A 23825-nucleotide genomic window follows, 5' to 3' on the forward strand; every position below is an offset into this window, starting at 1 on the left:
ATGAATAAAGGTTTTATCCTCCCCCCAGCAAGAGCCCAGCCAATGAGATATTGTCATGACTCAGCCAGTGAGAAGCCACTATACTTCAACTTCGCAGTTTGCTCCCATAAATATTTTGTTAATAATAGCACCTCCCAACTACTTCCTTTCCTCTGTAAGAGTGCTCCTCTCCTCTGTTCTCTGGAATTGCCTATGGTTTTGACAAGTTTGCATGTCCTGAATGCTTAATTCTCTGCTATTATTCCCAAATAAACCAGTTTTTACTGGTAAAATAACTGGCAGTTTTATTTTTTAAGGTTAACATTGTTCCTACATCTTTGCACAGATGTGAAACACTTTATTCAATTCAGTCTTCAGAGCGGCTAGCTGAAATGAAAGGTATATGTATTGTTTTTATACGTACTGTCAATTGTTCCAAAACCCATACTAATTGACACTCCCAAGAAGAATAAGTGAGCTTAATTACCTGCCCACCCCTGGGGACTTAACATACATTTTTTTTAAAGCCTCACTGAATTTCCTTAAAAAAAAAAGCCCCATTGAATTTCCTGATATCTAGCTAGTGAGCCTGTCTTATACTTACTGACTTATTCACATATCTTTTCCTGTGAATTTACCATTTCAGTTACATCCCATTTGTGCTTTTCTTTTTAATTTTATGAGTTCCTTTTCTACTTTAGATATTCACCCTTAGGGTTTTTTTGTATGTTACTATTCCTTTTTCCTACTTTGTTGCTAGTGCTTTTTAAAAAATGATCAACTATTGGGGTATAATTTACATATAAAATTCATTCATTAAAAATATAATTAGTTATCTTACTACCTACAGAACAGCTAAAAAAAATTTTTAATACCAAGGTGCTGGGAAGGATGCTGAGCAACTGAAATTCTCATACACTGCTGGTAAAAATAGTTTGACATTTTTATATAAAGTTAAACATACTTTTACCACATGATCCATCAGTGCTATCCAAAGATATTTACCCTAAGAAATGAAAACTTATGTTCACACAAAAATCTATAAACAAATGTTTAGGGCAGCTTTATTTATAATCATCCCAATCTGAAAACAGTCCAAATGTTTTCAAGTAGTGAATGGATAAACAGTAGTACATTCATACCAAAAGATATCACTCAGCAATAAAAAAGAAACAGACTACTGATCCATGCAACAATTTGAATGAGTCTCAAAGATGTTATGCTAAATAAGTAAAAGGAGCCAGATTCACAAGACTAAATACTATATGATTCCATTTATGACAAACTAGAAAAGGTAAAAACATAGGGACAAAGAACAAATCAGTGCTTGCTGGAGATGAGATAACATGCTGACAACTAGGCAAGTGAATCTGGGTGGTCATAGAACTGCCCTATATCTTCATTGTGGTGGTAGTGACATGACTCATAGGTTTGTCAAAATTCACAACTGTACACTAAAAGGGGGGAGTTTTTTTCTATATGTAAATTACACCTCAATAAACCTAACCAAAAGTGTTTAAAAGTTCAATCCATGTGACTTGGATTACCAATTGGATCCATATTTAGGGATTACAAAATAAGAATGTGCTGATGGTGAAACAAAGGAGTTCTTTTTGCAACTTTACTAATTAAATCCTTTGAATGAGGTTCCAAAATGGCCCTTTAGGAAAATAAAAGTAACTTAAAAAAATGCTGTGGGGTGCCTAGGTGGCTCAGTCAATTGAGCGTGGACTCTTGATTTCAGCTCTGGTCATGATATCAGGGTCCAGGGATTGAGCCCCCCTCCAGGCTCTCTGCTCCACATGGAGTCTGCTTGAGGATTCTCTCTCTCCCTCTCCCTCTGCCCCTTCCCCTGCTCATGTGTGCACTCTCTCACTTCTTGCTCTAAAATAAATAATTCTTTAAAAAAAAAAGCTGTTATACCAATACTTGATTACAGAGGTTAGGGTAAGGCCTCTGCTCAAAAACTTAAATATGACACTAACATAGTATCTACTGTCTGTAGAAAAAAAAATATAATAATGCCTGCACCTGTTCAGTACTTTGCAGGTTACAAAGCACTTTTATATATGCCATCTCATTTGAGTCATTACAAAATACCTGAAAGCAAAGAATACCTCACAGGACTCCCCCAGCCACATTCCCAGGAAGCAGCAAGGCCCAATGGCCAACTTGAGAGAAGCTTAGAGCACAGTTGTGAAGTAGGGACTGTCAAACCCCAAGCTCCATTTTCCTTCCATTCTCTGAGTGATGCTGAGCCCAGAGGGAAAATTCAGTCAGTCCCAGATAGTAGAATAGACCAGATTTAGCAGATAAGGCTATGGTGTCTCTAAACAGAAGCAACCCTGGTGGAAGACAGCAAAGAACACGTGTATACAAGCATTTGCACACATTTGCATTCATTCCTACCCACAGCTGCTGAGAGGAAACAGCAGGCTGTCTCTTTTCTAGGGTCCATTTGATTCTGAAAATATCTCACTAGAGAGTATTCCTGTAAAATAACAGCCACATTTTTTTCTTATTCTCAGTGCACCCCCCTACTTCCTGAGTCCTGGGCCTTTGTTCCTCATGTTACCTCTTTCGGGGATGTGCTTTTATGGCCCTACTTCCTCCACTACAAGACAGTAATTTAAACCCCACCATCCTTAAGGATCAGCTCCAAACTTGCCCAACTAGCCAAGCAGAAGTCATCACTCCCTTCTGATTTTCACTGCATGCTGCTTAGCTTTCTCTTACAGAACCAATCAAAAACTGCCTTATCTCACAGATGTTTGCTCACTTCCAGTCTTAAACTCCTCAAGAGCAGAGACCTAGCCTTGTTCAGTTGGGAGCCACCAAATAGTGAGCAGTATACCTTAATCTATGCACAGGAAGATCCCAGCATGTTTGCTGACCTGCATCTGTAATCAAGTGTGTCGCACATTTCCAGAATGCACCAAACCAAGAGGAAACAGAGGTAAGACAAGGAAAGCAAAAATATTCAAAAATGAAGCAAAACTGTATTTCCCCCTGCATTAGTAAAGGTTCTCCAGAGAAAAAGAAGCAATAAGAGATTTTATATAGAGAGAAACCATATAAACATATAAATATAAAACATTAGATATAAAAACATATTTTATATGTATATGATTTTTTAAGTAAGCTCTATGCCCAATGTGGGGCTTGAGTTCATGGCCCCAAGACCAAGAATTGCATGGCCTACTGACTGAGCCAGCCAGGTGCCCCTATATATTTAAATATAAAAACGCACACATACACACGCAGAAAGAGAGAGAGAGAAGGAGAAAGATTTTAGGGAACTGGCTCACACAATTTTGGAGGCTGGCAGGCTGAAGACTCGGGAAAGAGTTGATGGTGAAGCTTGAGTCCGAAGGTAGTCAGATGGCTAGTAGAATTATTTTTGGGGATGGTGGATCAGTCGTTTTCTATTAAGGCCTTCAAATAATTAGATAAGACCCACTCACTCTATGAAGGGTAACCTGCTTTACCCAACATACTAATTTAAATGTTAATCTCATCTAAAAATACCTCCAAAGAAACACCTAGAATGTTTAGCCAAAGAGCCACATTGGCATAGAAAATTAATCCTAACACCCCCTTTTATTCTATATACTACTCCACACCTCTCTCCTCCTAGTCCTGCTCTCCAGTGCTATTACTACAGAGGGAGCCACTTTTTTAAAAAAAGAAACAGTTTTATTTAAGGGAAGATATACAAACTCCTGCTAGGTTCCAACTAAATGATAATGTTCCAGAAGCCCAAATGACTAAGGCCATGTAAAACAAACAAATTATCCAATTATACGTATAAAATGTTCAAAGGCTCTTTTAAACTTGCAGATAAACTTAAATTGTGTATAATTTATATTGCAATTGATGTTAATTTCTTTTTTTCAATTGATGTTAATTTAATTATATTGCAGTACATTTTAAAAAGTCACAGGACAGTTCATTTCAAAATAACCTTATTCCTAGAACACAACCCAACATTTTCTTCCTATGCTGCTCTTTCTAAATGAGGTACAAGTGATCTCAACAGAAAGTAAGGTTTCAACATACCGAGGAAGGAAGAAACAGAAAAGAGAAAAACTGTTGCAAAATAAAAGTATTAATAATCTTGAATGCTAAAATCCCCCAAAGCTCAAATAAAACAAAGTGAGAAACTATCTTAACTATTTTAACTAAGAATTTTCAAGATTTCATCCACAAATATCTTGTGACACAGAAGCAGAATCTAGTAGACTATCACTCCATCCACCGAATACTGAATTTTTAGCAGAGCAGATCCAGACTTCAGTCAGGATTTCTCCTAATGGTAAGGATGATCACATTCAAATTTATTAATTCAACAAACATTTATTGAGTGTTTACTATGTGTTAGGTACTGTGGACAATATAAAGAGGTCTCCAGTGGAGAAGATTGGGTAAAAGCATAATTGCAAAAGAATGCATTACACGAAATTGCTCTCACCCATAAAAGAGGCTCTCACTCACTAAGAGGCTCTAGTAGCTAAATCCAAGTCACTGAGCATGTTCTTTCACTCCATCCTGACCTGCATCGCTGGGGCATGACACTAAAGACTACTCTCTAGATTAAACATCTCTTCCACCACTTCCTAAATCCACTTGGTCTTGGGCTCCTGGTTTTCCTCACAGCACAATTTCAGATTTCTCCTTCTCTGTACAGCTCTATCTATAATGTTGGTGGTTCACTTATTTCTGCCCCTCTCACTTTATATACCTCCCTTGAGCAAACAATCACATGCATCCTTGTCTTCAACTACTACTAATTTGCTGACAACTTCTAAAATAAAGATTTCAAAACATTAATGTTATTTTAAAATTATCTTTCATTGTGGTCAAAAACATGTAATATAAAATTATTTGAAGGCAAGACCTCTTCTAAGATCCAGAACAACAGAGCCGTCTACTAGATAACAGAGATGGCACTTGAGTGCCTTGATTTTAATGTGTCCTGAATTTAACTTGTCATCCTATCTACATGATTTGATTTTTCCCTGCCCCACTCCTGTTGTATTCTGTGGCACTGGGAATATCAGGTCTTCCAAGTCAGCACAAGCCAGAAACCTGGGCTTCATCCTTTATTCCTTCCCACATTCTCAATCCTTCATCCATTCAAGGTGTGAAGCCTTCAACTGGCTTTCGACTCCATCCTTCCTCCTCTCTCTACTTTCTATTAGACCTTAGTTCAGATACATTATTTTAGCTTGAATTACTCTATCAGCCTTCTAACTAATCTCGTGATTAATCTTGGGACTTGCCCTCCTTCAATGCTTTCTACAAGCTACAGCCTGACTAATATTGCTAAAAGGCTGCTCTGAAGTCATCCTTCTGCTTATAAATATTGCAGTGGCTCCACAGTGTCATCAGTATAAAAACTCATCTCTTTGGAGTTATATATAAACCTTTAAAAAAACATTTTAGTGAGGATCTGGTCACTTGCTAATTGTCATTGCTCTCCACCACCAGCACACAGAGTCCCTAGCTCTAGTTCCTGTTTTATCTCCCTTACATGGCTTCCTCACCTTGGGATGACCCTCCCTCCCCCAGGATACCTACTTCATTCCTACACATTGTCCATAAAGACTGAAATCCATCCTCATCACTAATGAAAAGCTCTAAGGACACAAGAAGATTAACTATAGTGTACTGAGCTTGGGAGAGGAGCAAGGATCTGATATACTGAAACAAAAGGCCTCATAGATGTGAAGCTTAATAAAAGGAAACCTTATTTAGAATGGAGCCAGGAGGCCAGAAGGGGGAGCTCTTGTGCCCTACCACTGGTGGTCAATTGCAGACCCAAAGGAAGAGACCTACCTTAGAGTTGATACTACATAGCTAGGACTTTACTACTCCAAAATGAAGAAAAAAGGTCCTCCCCATCTTGCCCCTGCCACCACCGGCCCAGCGACAGCCCAGCCAATGAGAGATTGTTACAACTTAGTCAATGCAAAGCCACTATACATTGAACTCGCTATTTACTCCAATGGATTTTTTGTTTATAACAGAACCCCAAACACACTTTCCTCTGCAAAAGGGCATTCTTCTTTGTCCTCCAGACTTGCCTATGGTTTCATTTCAGCTTGCTTGTCCCAAATTGTAATCCTCTGCTATTCCTGAATAAACCCATTTTTGTTGGTAAAATAACTGACAATGTTATTTCTAAGGTTGACATAGACCATATAAACAATGCTCCAATCCAAAGAGGATAGATGGTAGTTCTCAAAGTATTATCTTCTGTCATACTGCTCATCTGGGTAGTGCATTCTGTCAGTTACTCTTAACACACGCAGTGACCTTCTAGAATATAGGGGGAACCTTAGAAATAATTAAAAGTATACGTGGTGGGGCAGGAGAAAAAAAGCAAAGAAAGAGAATCAGCTACACAAACCCAAAGATACCTTCTTGAACTTTCATGCTGTGAGTGGGGCCAGTAAAATAAGAAAGTGGATTTACTAAAATCCAGTCTTCAAACATATATGCTTATGGGCAAAGAGCCTATAATGTTTACAACTTGATGAATTCTTATAAAATCACTAGTGAAAACTGTTTGCCATGGTCATAAATTCAGTAACCTGCTTGAAGAACATATGGAACTTTACCATAAAGGTAAGTCCACCTGCCCCCACAAGACCATATACCAACCAGCAGCACAATCCAAAGGAGTGGGAATATCCATAAAAGACATCCTGGTGGGGCAGCCCGGGTGGCTCAGTGGTTTAGCGCCACCTTTAGCCCTGGGCGTGATCCTGGAGACCTTAGATCGAGTCCCACGTCGGGCTCCCTGCATGGAGCCTGCTTCTCCCTCTGCCTGTGTCTCTGCTTCTCTCTCTCTTTCTCTCTCTCTCTCTCTCTCTCTCTCTCTGTCTCATGAATAAATAAAATCTTAAAAAAAAGACATCCTGGCAGTTGCACAAATGAAGAAAAAGCTGACTATTAAAAACAAGACAGTAGAATTGCTACAGCAGGATGAAGCCAACAAACTTACTGTGCTAGGGGAAATACATATGAATGTGTGCTGCCAGGTCAGACTCATAAATATGCATTTGAAGAGGTTCTGGACTCTCCGAAAACCAGTTTGTTCCCAATCCCCAAGAGTGGCTAAACTCAAAAGAATTGACAGATTTACCTTTGAGAGTTTTACTGCAACAAACAAACCCTTAGGTAGAATCCACATGTCAGCCAAGGTCATGATGTCCTCTGCACCAAAAAGAGTCCAAAGAAGAGATAGTTTGTAGCACTTTATATAGGTAGAACACTCTAGTAATTCAGCGGGTTGCTAGGTCTGTGACTATAAGGAGAATTTCAAGTGAAAAAACAAAAACAAAAACAAAAAAAACAGGAAAATAAGGGAATCAGAAAGGGGACTTTGTTTTTAATCTCCACTCTGCTAAAAGGTAACTCTGAAAAACTTAACTCACCTATAAGGAGCCAAGCTTCCTCATCTATAAAGCGTACTAGAGGTGAGAAAAGACAGCTAAAAAATTTTCTAAGGCCCCTCATTGGGCTCCTTGCTCAGCGAGGAGCTTGCTTCTCCCTCTCCCTCTGCCCTTGCTCATGCTCTGTCTCTCTCTCTCTCTCTCTCTCTCTCTCTCTCTCTCAATAAATAAAAATCTTTAAAAAAAGAAACTGAAAAACCCACAGATTAGAATAGAATATTTTAAACCACGTTTTCTCAGTAACTGATAGAACAAGCAGACAAAAGTAATGTTACATATACTTTGAACTCAATTATCCAGTTTCATCTATTGAGTATACATACAACATTCTTTCATCAAGTGGAAAAATTATCTTGTTTTCACAAGCACAGATTTTTTTTTTAAATGGACCATATACTAGGCTATAAAGTCTCAACAAATATCAAAATGACGGAAAATGAAAGTATAGTCTAGGGGCTCCTGGGTGGTGCAGCTGGTTAAGTGTCCAGCTCTTGGTTTCAGCTCATGTCCTGATCTCTGTCGTCCTGATCTCAGAGTCATGGGATTGAGCCCCACAACAGAATCTGCACTCAGTGTGGAGTCTGCTTGAGACTCTCTCTCTCTCCCTCTGCCCCTCCCACTGGTACACTCTCTCTCTCAAATAAGTAAACCTTTTTTAAAAAGATATATTCTATACTCACTATGAAATTATGCTAAAAATCAGTAAGTGATAACTAAAATCATTCAAGTTTGAATATCAAGAAACACTCCTAAATTACACATAGGATCAAAGAAGAAACCACAAAAGAAATCAGAAAATGCTTAAAACAGAAGAATAACACACACACAACACAGCAAAACTTGTGAGGTGCAATTAAAGCAAAGCTTAGAGGAAAGCTTAAAACCTAAAGTGCTTACATTAAAAAAGAAAGTCCAAAAAAATGGACTAGGCATCCAATGTAATAAGCTAGAAAAAAAATGTAACAAAATTTCAAAAACTACAAGTATATTAATAATAAAGAGCACAAATGAATGAAATAGAAAACAAAAATATAAATCAAGAAAACCAAGAGTTGGGGTGTTAGGGGACAGGGGCAGTTAGCCGAATAACAGTGACAAACTTCTGGCAAAAGGAGAGTTAGCATGAAATATTAGGAAAAAGGGTGAACATTACAAATGCTGGAGAGATTAAAAAGATAACAGAAAAAATTGTGGGGAAACAGATACGTAGAAGCATAAATCAATGAAACTTCTCTGGGAGGCAATGAGACAATATATTAATCAAAATGAAAAATTACACATATCATTTGATGTAGTAATTCCACTGCTTAGAATATTGTCTCACAAAGCCACACAGAAATGGATGTGTAAGACAAGACGGTCTTGAAATATGTTGAATTACAGAGTCTACACCTAATCCAAATGCCCTAAGTAGGAGATGATTTAGATAAACTATAGAACATCCACATGATGGGTTACTATGAAGTTATTAAAAATAGTAAGGTAACATGCCACATAAAAAAGTGTACATGAATGTTCATAGCAGCATTCTTCATAATAGCCAAAAAGTGGAAACAAGCCAAATATCCATCAGTGGACACATATACAAAAAAATTTGGAATGGCTATACAATAACTTCTATGACTGAATAACATTTTATTAACTACTGATACATGTTAGAGAACATAAAGGAACCTTGAAATCATTGTCCTAAGTGAAAGAAGCTAGACAAAATATGCCATATGTTGTATGATTCTACTTATATGAAATGTTAAGAATAAGCAAATCCACAGAGCAACAAATTAGTGATTGCCAAGAATAGGGGGAAGAGGGGAGATGTGAAGTGTCTGCTAATGGATACAGGGTTTCTTTTGATGAAAATGTTCTGTAATTACTGGTAACAGTTGCACAATTTTGTGAACTGAAAAAAAAAAAAAAAAAGCCTGACTGAACTCTACCCTTCAGAAGGGTGAATTTTATGGTATATTTTATGGTATATGGTATATGGTATTTTTTTTTGACATTTTAAGAATAGTTTAATTAACTTCTGCCTTCTTATTAAAGAGTTCCTTCGATGGGAACAAAGTAAGAATTTTATATCAGAAGGAAAGAAAAACACTTATGAACACGTATAATGCCTCCTCAACCTGAAAAGCAGGAAAGGATAATAAATAGCAAAAATCAGATAAAAATACTTCTATTATAATAGACACCATATTGCAAGTGTATTTAAAATTAGCAATGCCTAACATTTATTTCCTTGACATTTGTCTTCCAAAGAGTTCACAGTGTTTCACTGTCAGTTGAAACAGGGGAAGAATCTCAGGGAAGAATCCTTCACATAATAATAGGACCATTGGTGATAATGTCTCTCAGTTCTTTCCAAATCCATAAAGATGCATTTCCTGATGAGTGACTGAGCCTGTGGTTCTGAGTAGTCCCTTCTGATGTGGACGTGGCCCGCAATGGCGCCTCCAGAGTCCTCCAGGGGGTCCTGAGGAAGCCGGGCTCCTGTGAGTGCGGACATAGCCCCACGTGTTCCTGAGTCATAGTCAGTGGGTCCTGAGGACACCGAGTCTCCTGTCACTGTGGACTATGCCTCACATCCTCTGGAAGCCTCACAGCAGGTCCTGAGGAGGCCGGGGGCTCCTGTCAGCCTGGACATGGCCCCACGTCCCCCCAAAACTCCTGTCAGCATAGACGCAGCCCCATATCAGTTGTTAAAAATTATATAAAGTAGGTTTTTTTTTTTGTCCTGACATGGAAAGATCTATAACATATATTAAATCCCTCTGCCTATGTATCTGCCTCTCTCTCTGTGTCTCTCATGAATAAATAAATAAATAAATAAATAAATAAATAAATAAATAAAATCTGTAAAAGAAAGAAAGAAAAAATCTCCCTTTTTTCTGTTGGAAGCCTGAGTGGCTGGTGTTGAGACAGGCAAGTTCATGAAACTTGGGAGGGTGATGCTGGTCCTGGCTGGATGCTATTCTGGACACAAAGTGGTCATCGTGAAGAACATTGATGATGGCACATCAGACTGTCCCTACAGTCATGCTCTGGTGGCTGGAATGGACTGCTCTCCCTGCAAAGTTACAGCTCCCATGGGCAAGAAGAAATTGCCAAATTGTCAAAGATCAAGTCTTTTGTGAAGGTTTATAACTACAATCACCACATATCCACAAGGTATTGTGTGGATATCCTCTAGGACAAAAAACTATGGTCAACAAGGCTGTCTTCAGAGACCCTGCTCTTCAACACAAGGCCCCATGAGACACCAGGGTCAAGTTCAAGGGGAGGGTCAAAATGAGCTAGAACAAATGGTCCTTCCAGAAGCTGCAATTTTAGATCAGTTTTGTTGCAGTTATCAAAAAATACCAAAACAAACAAAAACAAAACAAAGATACTAAAAAGAAAATTGCCCTTATAGTGAGATGTTCAGCTATTTGAGCTTCCTATTGAATCTAATCATGTATATATATACACACACCAATATATATATATATATGTATATATATATATATATAGCTTATATATATGTACATTTACTTATTTGTCATCTATTTAGAGGCCTATTTCAGAGATATAGCAGGTGCAGTTACAGACCACTACAATAGAGTATCACCATAAAGTGACCTAAATGATTTTTTATTTCCCAGTGCACATAAAATTTTTGCTTAAAAAAGTTGCTTATACTATACTGGAGTCTAGTCTAGTAAGTGTGCAACAGCATTATGTCTAAAAAATTTACACATCTTGATTTTTAAATGTTTCATTGCTAAAAAATGTTAACCAGCATCTAAACTTTCAACAAGTTGTAATCTTTTTGCTGGTGGAGACTCTCACCTCAAAGTTGGTGGTTGCTGAAGGGTCAGTGGCCATTGCGATTTCTTAAAATAAGATAACAATGAAGTCTGCCACATCGACAGACTCTTCCTTTCACAATTTCTCCATCGCAAGAGATCCTGTTTGATAGCAGTTTACCCACACTAGAACTTCCATCAAAACTGGAGTCCATTCTCTCAACTCTGCATTCGCTTTACCAATTAAATGTATGGGAATATTCTAAATCCTTTGTTGTCATTTCAACCATCTCTGCAGCATCTTTGCCAGGAGTAGATTTCATCTCAAGAAACCACTCTCTTTGCTTTCTTTGCTCATCCATAGGAAGCAACTCCTCGTCTGTTCAAGTTGGATCCTCAGTGTGCAGAAATTCAGTCCCATCTTTCAGGCTCTACTTCTGCTTCTAGTTCTCTGCCTATTTCTACCCCATCCCCATCTGCACTTACTGCCTCCCTCAAAGTCATCCATGACAGTTGGAATCAACTTCTTCCAAACTCCTTTTACGTTGACATTTTGACTTCTTCTCATGGATCACAAATGTTCTTAATGTCATCTAGAATGGTGGATCCTTTCCAGAAGGTTTTCAACTGACTTTGCCCAGATCCATCAGAGGATTCACGATCCATGGCAGATAGAACCTTACGAAATGTGTTGCTTACATCATAAGACTTTAAACTCAAAATGACTCCCTGATCCACAGCTACAGAATGGACGTTGTGCTAGCAGGCACGAAAACATGAATCTTGCAGTACCCTCGTCTCCACCAGAGCTTTTGGGTGACCAGGTGAATTGTCAGCTAGCAGTAACATTCTGAAAGGAATCTTTTTTTTCTGAGCAGTAGGTCTCAACAGTGGGCATAAAACATTCAGCAAACCATGCTGTAAACAGAGGTGCTGTCATCCAGCCTTTGTCATTCCTGTTAGCACAGGCAGAGTAGACTTAGCACAATTCTTAAGGCCCTGGGATTTCTGGAACCATCCATGACATTGGCTTCAACTTAAAGTCACGGGCTGTAGTTGCCTTGAAAACTTAGTGCATCGGCCTGTCCTTTGCAGCTTTGAAGCCAGGCATGGACTCTTCCTCTCTTGCTACAAAAGTCCTGGATAGCATCTTCTTCTAATAGAAGGCTGTCTCATCTACACAGAAAAACCTGGTGTGTCGTAGCAGCCTCTTCATTACCCATCCTAGCTAGACCTTCTGGACAGCTTGCTGCAACTTCCACATCAGTACTTGCTGCTTCCCCTTGCACTGTCACATTATACAGATGGCTTTTCCCTTAAACCTCATGAACCAACCTCTGCTGGCTTCGAACTTTTCTTCTGCAGCTTCTTCCTCTCTCGCGGCCTTCATAGAATAGAAGAGAGTTAAGGTCTTGCTCCGGATTAGGCTTTGGCTTAAGGGAATGCTGCGGCTGGTTTGATCTTCTGTCCAGACCACTCAAACTTTCTCTGTATCAGCAGTAGGCTGTTTTGCTTATGTATCATTCATGTAGTCACTGGAGTAGCACTTTTAATTTCCTTCGAGAACTTTCCCTTTGCATTCACAAGGAGGCTAACTGTTTGGTGCAAGATGCCTAGCTTTCAGCCTGTCTCGGCTTATGACAAGACTTCCTCACTAAGCCTCACCATTTCTACCTAGTGATTTCAAATGAGAGACACATGGCCCCTTTCATTTGAACACTTACAGGCCATTGTAGGGTTGTTAATTTAAATAATTTCAATATTGTTGTGTCTTAGGAAATAGGGAGGCCCCAGAAGAAGGAGACTGGGGAACGTGTGGTCGATGGAGCAGTCAGAACACACACAAAATTTATAAATTAAGTTCACCATCTTATATGCATGCATTTCATGATGCTCTAAAACAATCAGAATAGGAACATCAAAGATCACAGATCACCATAACAAATATAATAATCATGAAAAAGTTTGAAATAGTTCAAGAATTGTCAAAATGTGAAACAGAGACATACAAATGCTTTGTAAAAATGGCACTGACAGACTCAGTGCAGGGCTGTCACAAACCTTCAATTTATAAAAACACAATATCTGTGAAGTGCAATAAAGGCAAAGTACAATAAAATAAGGTGTGCCTATATATAAAAAGGTACCTTGGGTTAAATAAATTATGAAAAAGTCTAAACCAAGCACTACTGTCTACATTTTTACACTAGGAGCCTGATTTTTCAAACTAAAAATCCACAAACTCAAGGATCTTACTCACTAAAAGGGTTTAGAAGTTAGTTTTCTGACTTCTTTCCTTTTCCCTATGTATTCATAGGACAGAACTGAAGTATATTTTTTGAATGGAAGTATATTTTTAAATGACTAAATAATTACATTTCACAGAACTTTATCTGACCCTCTTTTATTAGAGCAGTAACTTTCTACCGCATTCTATAGTTACTTTTGTCCTTGCCATCCTCCCACCATAATTTTGGAGCAGGCTCTAGGACACAGTCTCCCCTTGCTGTACCAGCTAATGAAAAACACAATGGCCTCAGGATCAGGGAATCTGAATTCAAGTGCCACTTCTTTCTAAGTAGTTAACTCACCCAAGTCTGACAACAATCTCTGGGCTTCAGATTCTTCACCTCTCAACTGAGTGGAGTGATATGTATGTTCACATCCGGCTCCGAATATTTCATTATCCTAAGATAAATTTTATCTCTGGGGCCATCAATGGCCCCTTCTAGCAGTATACCTCAACTCTAGGAGCAAAAGAAAGGCTTTGCCACTGCAATTATTTTGAAGCCATGTTCTCTAACTCCTTTAAGACGAAAACAGCAGAAAAGACAAAGTAAAATCACAGTGAGATACTAAGGTACCAAGGAAATTCATTGCTAAAGCAGCAAGTCTTTCAATCAGTCCAATCTATATTTACTGTTTCAGGACATATAAAACAATAATGTGTGCCAATACAATATGTCTCTAAAGGATTTTAAGAAGAATTATGTGTTTGCTAGTTAACTAATGCTGCAATAACATGCAAGTTTAATCATTACTTAAGCATTATAATTACATTACTAAATTCAGTATAACACTAGTCTTGCACTCTTACTCTAAGATTTTATTCTCTGTGAAATCTGTCATCTATACATCCGTCCTCTTTTATTGCCCTTATCTCAAGGCGTATCTGTTTAATATATGCAAAATTTTAAAGGTGTAACAGACTCTTGAATGGGAGGGTGTAATGCCTCTTAGAATTAGCACTTTGCCTTCTAAAGAAATGTTGCCTATATAAAGATACCTTTAAACAAGATTACTGCTAAAGTAAAATTATGGCATACAAAGCTACTCCAAAATGTCTCAGTCAGGATAAGTCTCCAGGTTCAAATTCTGAGATGTAATTAAACCTTAATAATTAGTAATATTTCAGAAACACCGAAAATAAGTCAGTCAAACTTCTGCTTTGGAAAAGATGAAGTAGATGTCTTTCTTCCTATTCCTCCTACAAAGTCCAGCCAAAAGCCATGGGCGTTATATACAAAACAAATACAAGAATGCTCTGAAAGGTGGAGAGAAGAGGCAGACTGGCTAAGGAATTCAGGAGCAAGGAACAACATAGTGGTGAGTTTTCTACTAACCTCATATATTCCCGGTGTGAAGCTGAAGCTGAACACCCAGAAATGACAATGAGTATGAAGGGGGAAAAAGCCCTAAGAAAAGTCTGTTCACCTAACTAAATCATCAGGAAAGGGGCAGCTTAGCAGGACAGAACACTTTTAGACAAGAACTGTTCTACTCCAGCCAAACACCACAGAAAAAATCTAACTATCCCCACATCACTAAAGGCTTGGCAGGGAGCCTAAACTTCCACCCTCACAAGGCTGTAATGAGGCACATTAGCCCCTGATGGGGTGGTGTGAGAGGAGGCTGACTGGAGAGTCAGAATTTGCACCATCGTCCAGTGGTAATGTGGCTATCTCCTGCCATTGCACCAGTGGAGACCATGCACAGAGCAGTAACAATGCACTCCTACCCTTTTCAGTCAGGGATGTATCACTGGAGGCCTTATAAAGAACCAGTACTCCCACCTTCACCCATCAGTAATGAAGAACTGACCCCTCAAGCATCAACAGAGGTCAACTGGGGAATGTGAATGTCTAGACCCACGTGGCAATGATGAGCACCATTGTCCTCACCCCTGACAGAGTGGTGCCAGGAGAAGCTGGGTAAAACAGAAGGCTTAAATGTAATTCCAAATCTTGTGACATGCTTAAGATGTCCAAGTCTATATCCAGAAAAAAAAAATCACTCATACCAATAATCAAAAGGATCTCAAGCCGAATGACAAAATAAATAAATGTCAACATCAAGATGACAGAGATGTTAACATTATGTGACAAAGATTTTGAAATAGCCATCATAAAAATCCTTGAAGAAGCAATTATGAACATGCCCGAAACAAATGAAAAAATGATCTCAGCGAACAGAAATAGAAGTCACAGTAAAGAAATAGAAAATATAAAGAAGCACATAATGGAACTTTTAAAACTAGAAAATACAATAACTGAAATAAAATACTCAGCAGATAGATTCAACAGAAGAATGAAAGGAGAAGAGAATAATCAGTGAACTCCAAGACAGAATAATACTAATTAGCCAACCTAAACAAAAGGGAGAGAAAAAACAAAGAGAACATCAGGATTTGGGGGACTGTAATGTAAGATTTAACATTCATGTCATCAGAGTCCGAGAGGGAGAGAAAAATAGGGTTCAGCTGAAAGAGTACTCAAAGAAATAATGGTTGGAAACTTACCAAATTTGGCAAAAGAAATAAGCCTACAGATTCAAGAGGCTGTGCGAACCCCAAATTGGGTAAATCTGAAGAAATCTAATATACACCACAGTCACACTTTTGACAAATAAAAATATCTTGAAATCAGAGACAGAGAAATGCCACCTGACCTACAGGATAGAATAATTCACATGACAGATTTTTCATCAGTAAGCCATGGAGGCCATAAGGAAGGGGCACACAAGATTTTTCAAGTATGGAAAGAAAGGAACTGGCAACCCAGAATCCGATATCCAGCAAAAATATCCTTCAGAAATGAAGGAGAAATCAATGTATTCTCAGATAATGGAAAACTCTGAATTTGTTACCAGCAGGCCAACTCTAAAAGAAAGGCTAAAGGAGGATGTCTAAACTGAAAGGAAATGATAAAACAAGAAATCTTGCAATATCAGGAAGAAAGAAAGAACATGGTAAGAAAAATATGGGTAAATACAATAGATTTCTTTCCTTCCTTATTCTCTTGAGTTGTCTAAATTGTGTTTATGAAGATAGGATAGTTCTGTATCTTGATGTGGAGACGGTTACATGCATATACAATGAGACAAAACAGTATAGAATTATAAACACTTTGTACCAATGTCAATTTTTTAGGCTTTGATAAAGTACTACAGTTACATTGGGGAAAACAAGGAGAAGGACACATGATTTCTTTCTGTGCTGTCTTTTCAAGTGCCTGTGAATCAGTAATTATTTCAAAATAAAGTTTTTTAAAAGTCTAATTAAAATCAAGTTATTTCCTAATTAATACTGAGGAAATTCAAAACAAATCCTATCAATAAGAGGTAAGGCAAAATCATTCAAAGCCTGGTGGTTAATTTTTGTCATTTTCTTTAGTTATTTGTCCAAGTACTTGACAACAATAACAAGTAATTTACCTGACAAAAATGTCCCCTATTCTTTGATAGCTATTAAGTTGCTGATGTTGTCACCTACCTCATTCTTTTGATGTTTTTTCTTCTATAGATGTTTGCTTTAAATAAAATAGCTGGAAAAAAGTTAAACTAACAGCCAAGATTCCTTTGAAAATCAAATTATACTATTTATATAAAATAATAATAGCTATCATTTATTGAACCTTAAAATTTTGTAGGTACTGTGCTAAACACTTGCATGCATTATTTTATTCTTTTCACGGATTTATTTACTTATTTTTGAGAGAGAGGGGGCAGGGGAAGGGGCACAAGAAGAGGGAGAAAGACAATCTCCAGCAGACACCCTGCTGAGTGGAGAACCTGATGCAGGGCTCACCTCAAGACTCCAAGAACATGACCAGAGCCGAAATCAAGACTCAGATGGCTAACCCACTTAGCCACCCAGGCATCCCTATTTGATTCCTATAAAATTCTTTGTTTTCTCCATTTGAGACAAGGCAACCATGACCCAATGAAATTAAGTAACTTGCTTATTAACACGCAAGTAGCAAGTGGAAGTCTAATTTTAAGTCAGGCTTAGAGCTAATACACTTAACCGCTACTGTAATTCTTAAGACTACAATGATTAAGTACGATTTTATGTAATACATACGCAGCCTGTGTGCTGATGTTTATTGAAAGATTCCTATTAAATAATATACTGCAAATTATTTTAAGTATTCCAATTAGTATTTCAATCACATTGGGAACTAGAACAAATGAATTTTTTTAAATACATTATAGCTAGGAGATCATGATAACCGATTTTATGTCTTAAAGGCATATTCAATAGCATGACTTTCCTACAATAACAAGTCTTATAATAGTATATGATGCTGAAACTAGCTGTTAATGGATTTTCATGTTTTTATAAAGGCATAAGAAGCTTATAATGGGCTAAAGTTTACCAAATTTTCTAACACAGTGGGGGGTGAGGGGTCAGAGGAAAAATAGACTTTTATTTGTGAAAATGCTTTTAATTTTCGAAAGCCAACATATAGTTAACTTTAAATCATGCTGAAGTACAAAACCACTATAGAATATGTATTGACACTTTTAATTGTACAACATCTGAAACAAATATTTTTTGGGTAAGCTTCCTAAAATATTTCATAAATATGCTAGGCTCAAATAAACACAGCTTAAATGAACCTTCATTTAACTGGATTTTTCCCTGTAATTCTTAGGAGAAAGATAAATATCAAACTCTTCTCATAGAGGACCTTAAAAAATGATTAAATATTCAATATATGTTTCTGAAGCTATAAACTTAGACTCTTTTGAAAGCCTACATTAAGCCCATCTACAGATCCCTTCACAGACACACATATATTGCCCTTAAAGAAGTACACTCATCCCTAACCATATAAATGTTTTCCATTTTTAGATAAAGTTAGTATATATCTCTATTGTTCTCTCTTTGCTTCTGTTTTGCACCAAAGTACAATATTCCATTCTAGTTTCCTAAGAAAACATTTTTAAACAAAAATAGTTTCCAAATGCATTGAGAGGTTCATGCCACTTCATATTAATTGGCTGGACTGGCAAAAGAGCAAGGCCTGGTGCTGCAGCTGCTACCACATTCTCAGTTACTTCCGGAATTTGTACAGTTTAATAGTGTGACGTGAGAGTTTATGCAATTATCTACAGTTTGTCACATCATGACTAATATATGCACGTTATAATATTACAAGCTTGCTGCTTGGGCTTACTTTTTCCATTAAGAAAAAAGCAGACATGTTAATTATCACAGGAACTCCTGCTGTTTCATATTTTTGCCATCGAGCAAAAACTTTGGAATCCACTAAGTTAATATTTTTTAGTCAGCATGTTAGACAATGTGCCAGTTTCACGACCCATTTAGCCTTCAACCCAGTCCACCTACCAGTCAAATAAAACATGCAAAAATCATTTTCATTATATCAGTCCCAACTCAAAAAGTGCCAGTGGTTTCCTTCTGCAGTATGGTATTCAAGTCCCTCCATTTTCTGACTCTATTTTTCTCCTCTCTCTTGTTACTAAATACCATTCAATGGAACAGATCCCAACAGTCACCTATAAATTCTTATATGTGTACTTTTTTAAGGGGGGAGAGGGGGAGAGGTAAAGTGAGAGGGAATGAGAGAACCTTTTTTTAAAAGATTTTATTTATTTATTCATGAGACAGAGAGAGAGAGAGAGAGAGAGGCAGAGATAATAGGCAAAGGGAGAAGCAGGCTCCCTATGGGGAGCCTGATATGGGACTCAATCCTATGACCCCAGGATCACGACCTGAGCCAAAGGCAGATGTTCAACCACTGAGCCACCCAGGAGCCCCAGAAGGAGAGAACCTTAAGCAGGCTCCATGCCCAGCAAGGAGTCTTACGCAGAACTCGATCTCATGACCCTGAGATCATAACCTGAGCCAAAATCAAGAGTCAGAGGCCTAACTGACTGAGCCACCCAGGCATCCCTTATATGTGTACTTTTATCCACACATTGCCTACATCTAAAATATCCTCTCATATCAAAATCCTTCCCAGCCATCAAGACTCACCTCTAAACCTAAGGCTATGGTTGAACCTACCTTGACCAGTCCAGCCTTCTCTACTCTTTGGGCACTTTTTGTCAATCACATTTTTCACGTCTGTACATATCATCTACCCAATGACACTGCAAACTCCTTGAACACACAGCCCCACTTGAGCAGGTGATTTAACTTTTTCCTCTCCAATATATTATATACCTTTCTAAAAGCAGTAGGGTTGGAATAGATGATACCTAGGGCTCCCTCTTGTTCTGAAATTCTACACATCTATTTTTTGCATCTCCTATAATGTGTATATGTTTTAGTCATCTGATAAATATTTTAAGCTATTTGATTTTACCAACGCGTATTATAAACTGACCCAGTCCTGGCTACTGGGTAATATTCTAAGTACGGCAATTTCCAAATGGCAAAAGAGCTCCCAGCTTAATCAGCCACAATTAGTAAGCTAAATAGCCATTCACTCATTTTCTCACTCAACAAACAGCAGTTAAACATCAGGATCAGGTATCATAGCAGACAACATAGAGGTGACTGACCTGGCCCTTGTCCCTCAGTGGGAGACACAGGGAAGTAAAAGCACTCATTGTAATAAAGATCACTAAAGAAAGACACATATGATACTATAAAAATATATAAAAGAGACAATGAGCAGCAGCTGTGAAATAGAAGAGGCTCAAGGAAATGTTCCCAGGACGGGTGACAACTAAATTCCTGAAGAACAAAAAGTAGACATCATTTCAGGAAAAGTTGCAATTACAAAAGTATGAGGGCAATAGTTGGCAGAAGTGCAATTTAGAATGCAACATTAGGAGGTCTGAGAGAGGAGCTAGAGGGAGAGGCAGGAGCCAAAATCTGTCATGCTGACAAGTTTGGATTCTAATTCTAAAGCAACTGGGTACCCAATATTATGAAAATAATATTCCCAGAGAAATCATAAAATTTGATGTTAGAGTATACAGCAGAGACTGTGAGTTGCCCCCCAATACCTTTTCTTTCCTTCTAATAAAATAATAATAATATTAACTGGGCACATGGCCACATAGTTAAGGACCACATTTTCCAGCCTCCTTTATAGCTAGGTGTCACCACAGGACTAAGGTCTGGCCAGTGGGATATATGAGCAATGGATATACACAAACTGTTAAGCTATATCCTTAAGTGGAAGGAGTGTCTTATCTCCTGCCCCTTCTGCCATCCCTTTGGTTAGAATAAGAATGTGATATTGAATTAAAGCAGCCAGCTCAAATCACAACATGGAAGATGCTCTTTGAGGATAGCAGGACAAGACAGAACGAGCCTGGGTACATAATAACTGAGGAGCTGCCATCCAACCCTGATGTGGGAAAGAACAAGCTTGTTTAAGGCACTGTATTTGGGGGCCTTTGTTACAGCAGATAACTTCTATCTACATGACTATGCAGTGGAATTTAAAACTGGATCTGAAGGACTCCAGAAATGCTCATACTTACCAATAACACCAAACAATAAAAAAGTAGTTCTAAAAATAAATGCATAATAGACAGATAAGGAGTTCTAGACTTCCCATCTTTCAAGTTTTAGTGAGCATGTACAGGTTATCAGAATGTCATTACGTTAAAACAACGCTAAGTAGAGTAAACATGAAGAGAAGGCAAAAAATGGGTTGTCAGCATGAATTACAGACCTATATAATGTGGTCAGGACAGTACAGCAATGGGCTTATGTTAATTCATGGTTTTAAAAAAGTAGTTCTGTTGGGGGAGGCACAGTTGGTTATGTGTCTGCCTTTGGCTTGGGTCATGATGCCAGGGGTCCTGGGATCGAGCCTCACATCAGGCCCCCTGCTCAATGGGGAGTGTGCTTCTTCTCCCTCTGCCCCTTCCTCTCTCATTCTATCTCTCTCTAATAAATCAGTAAAAAAAATCTGTAAAAAGGAATAAAAAGTGGTTCTGCTGGGGCACCTGGGTGGCTTAGTCAGTTAAGAATCTAACTCTTGATTTCAGCTCAGGGTCGTGAGATGGAGCCCCCACATCAGGCTCCTTGCTGGGCACAGAGTCTGCTCAAGATTCTTTCTTTCCTTCTCCCTCTACCCCTTCCCCCTCCCTCTCTAATTTTTTTTAAAAGTGATTCTGTTAACTAAAACCCAAAACCCAAACTAACAAACAAAAATATTCAGAGGCACAGGTCTAACCAAATCATGGAAATGTCAGACAAATGGTTAAGACTTCAGTACCTATGGAAGTAACATTTTTCAAACAGGCAGGACCATTAGGTGCCTGTCATGTCATACTATGTCATGGAAATTACCTATTCCTATACAAATCCTTTGGCAGCTTGTATTTCCACTAACTATTTCTGCAGTTGGAAATTAAATGACGATGGTCACAACCATGATCTTACAGTCTCCATTAAGTTACTGGAAAGGGATATAGGTAACAATCAAGAAGGTATTTGGGGGCACACAAGGATTAAACGAGGGTTTCTAACTAAGGGCAGCACTTCAGCTTGATGGAGCTAGAGACCAGCTTTCCTTTTCCTCCTTCCTTATAGTTATGACTCCATACACCAAGAGCCAAGGAAGATGTGCTAGACCTTCTAAGGCCTTTCTGCAGAATTTGAGAAGAACAAAGAAAATGAATGGGATCCTGTGACTGTCTCTGGGAGTAAGAGTAGGTTTTTGCCTTATTCACCTCTACAGCCTCAGGACATGGGTCAGAAGGTGCTCGCTAATTTTTCTTGAATGAATTTACATGAAATAACTCATTTCCTCTCATCAGAGAGTGTTGCCCTATATAGTAAGGCTAATTAAAGCCAGTGAAAGTCCTTTATATGCAGGGAAAGCAGATTCATCTTTAACACAGGTAAACGGATCTAACCCACACACAGTCACTTAGAGCCATTCTCAACTCTTACGGAGTCTACATCATTTTGGGCACTAAATTAAGCAGAAAATCAAACTACTGTGACGTTTATGAGTATAATGTAATGGGTTCATTTTTTAATATCAGTGAATGATATCTCGAGTCATAGAAAACTGGTTATTTCCATCACTCTAAATCTTCTCTTCTAAATGAGTGATACTTTCTCATTGTCACAATGGCCCTCTTAAGCCAGACAAGTTTGGCTTGTCTTAAATCAGCAGATTTCTGACCCCTTTCCATATAGCCCACTATCATAATGGCCTAATCAACAAAATTAGCAATGAAAAAAGGCAGCATCAAAATAGACATCGAAACTCCTAAATCAAACATCCTTTTTTTTTTTTTTAACTTCACAATATCTCATATCCTAGGTGACTCTAGGTGATGTGAACTATTAATCTCTATGATAAAGATGCACTTCCACCTAATTAATCATAAAGGTATACTTAGTTTTCCTCTTCTGGTGACAGCAGTGCACCTTGCCTAATTCTATCCTACCCACTAGCTGCGAGATCATGACACCATCACCACACATGATGAACACAGAATCCATTTAAGGAAATAAAAAATATATTCAGGGAAGAGTAGGAGGATCCTGACCTCACCTCTTCCCACAGACACACTGAGGCTGCAACTACATAAAATGCAACATACTCTGAAAATGACCTAAGGACTATAAGAACAGCTCTTCCACAGCTGGGAATATAAAGAAAAACACACTAAAAAGAGCAGGAAGGGCAGAGATGTGCTCTGTAAACAAACACCTGGCACTTTGACCCAGAAGTGGAAGGGATGCCACAGGATTACAGGTCCTGCCTGAGGAAAAGAGGGACCAGGCCCCACACTGGGCACCCCACCCTGAGGACCTGCATTGGAAAAACAATTCCCAAAAATATGTCTAGCTTTGCAAACTAGTGGGGTTTAACTCTGAGGAAGTCAGGGGCTATCTGGAAATGATACTCCTTTCTCCAAGGGTCACCATAATAGATCATTCCAACTCAGAGTTACTCCCTAATAATTGACTGGTTTTAGGGAATGTGGTGAGGGGACAGGGACCTGTAGTTTTCTCCAGGAATGGAAGTGCTGTTGGATGCTATTTTTCTTGGCCTCCTTCAGCCTAGTTGGCCAGATGCTGGCAGGAGCCAGCTCTGACATTCACCATTTGCCTTAATACCACCACTCACCTGGTCCCAGCATGCATCCCAGGCCCAACCCACTCAACCCACTCATTCTGGAAGATACAAGTACAGAGCACTCCCTAACCCACCACATCTGTCAGGCAGACCCAGTTAAGACTGCCAATCCCCCTCAAAGTGACAACTGCTCCACCACACCCAGCGCACCTAGTCCTGGGCCGAACCAGCACACCTCCAAAGCAACACTTGTTCTAGAAAGGAGGGGACCAGCTCTGCCCATCAGCAAG

The 23825-nt window shown here is 38.6% G+C and overlaps 1 protein-coding gene and 1 pseudogene across 16 annotated transcripts in view; one reads left to right on the forward strand and one right to left on the reverse strand.

Moving 5' to 3' along the window:
• The window catches only part of KLHL13 (kelch like family member 13), a 221912-nt gene that overhangs the window by 178371 nt on the left and 19716 nt on the right, over positions 1 to 23825 (reverse strand). Inside the window, exon 1 of one of the 16 annotated variants that reach the window (XM_041742165.1) lies at positions 7130 to 7150. The exons of the other annotated variants lie outside the window; for them this stretch is intronic. The gene's annotated coding sequence lies outside the window, so the exon portion shown is untranslated. Of the gene's footprint in view, positions 1 to 7129; positions 7151 to 23825 lie in introns of those variants that run through there. 16 annotated transcript variants of the gene reach the window in all.
• LOC121483539 lies at positions 10367 to 10769 on the forward strand (annotated as a pseudogene).

The sequence above is a fragment of the Vulpes lagopus genome, chromosome X (assembly GCF_018345385.1).
Source record: "Vulpes lagopus strain Blue_001 chromosome X, ASM1834538v1, whole genome shotgun sequence".
Taxonomy (NCBI): domain Eukaryota; kingdom Metazoa; phylum Chordata; class Mammalia; order Carnivora; family Canidae; genus Vulpes; species Vulpes lagopus.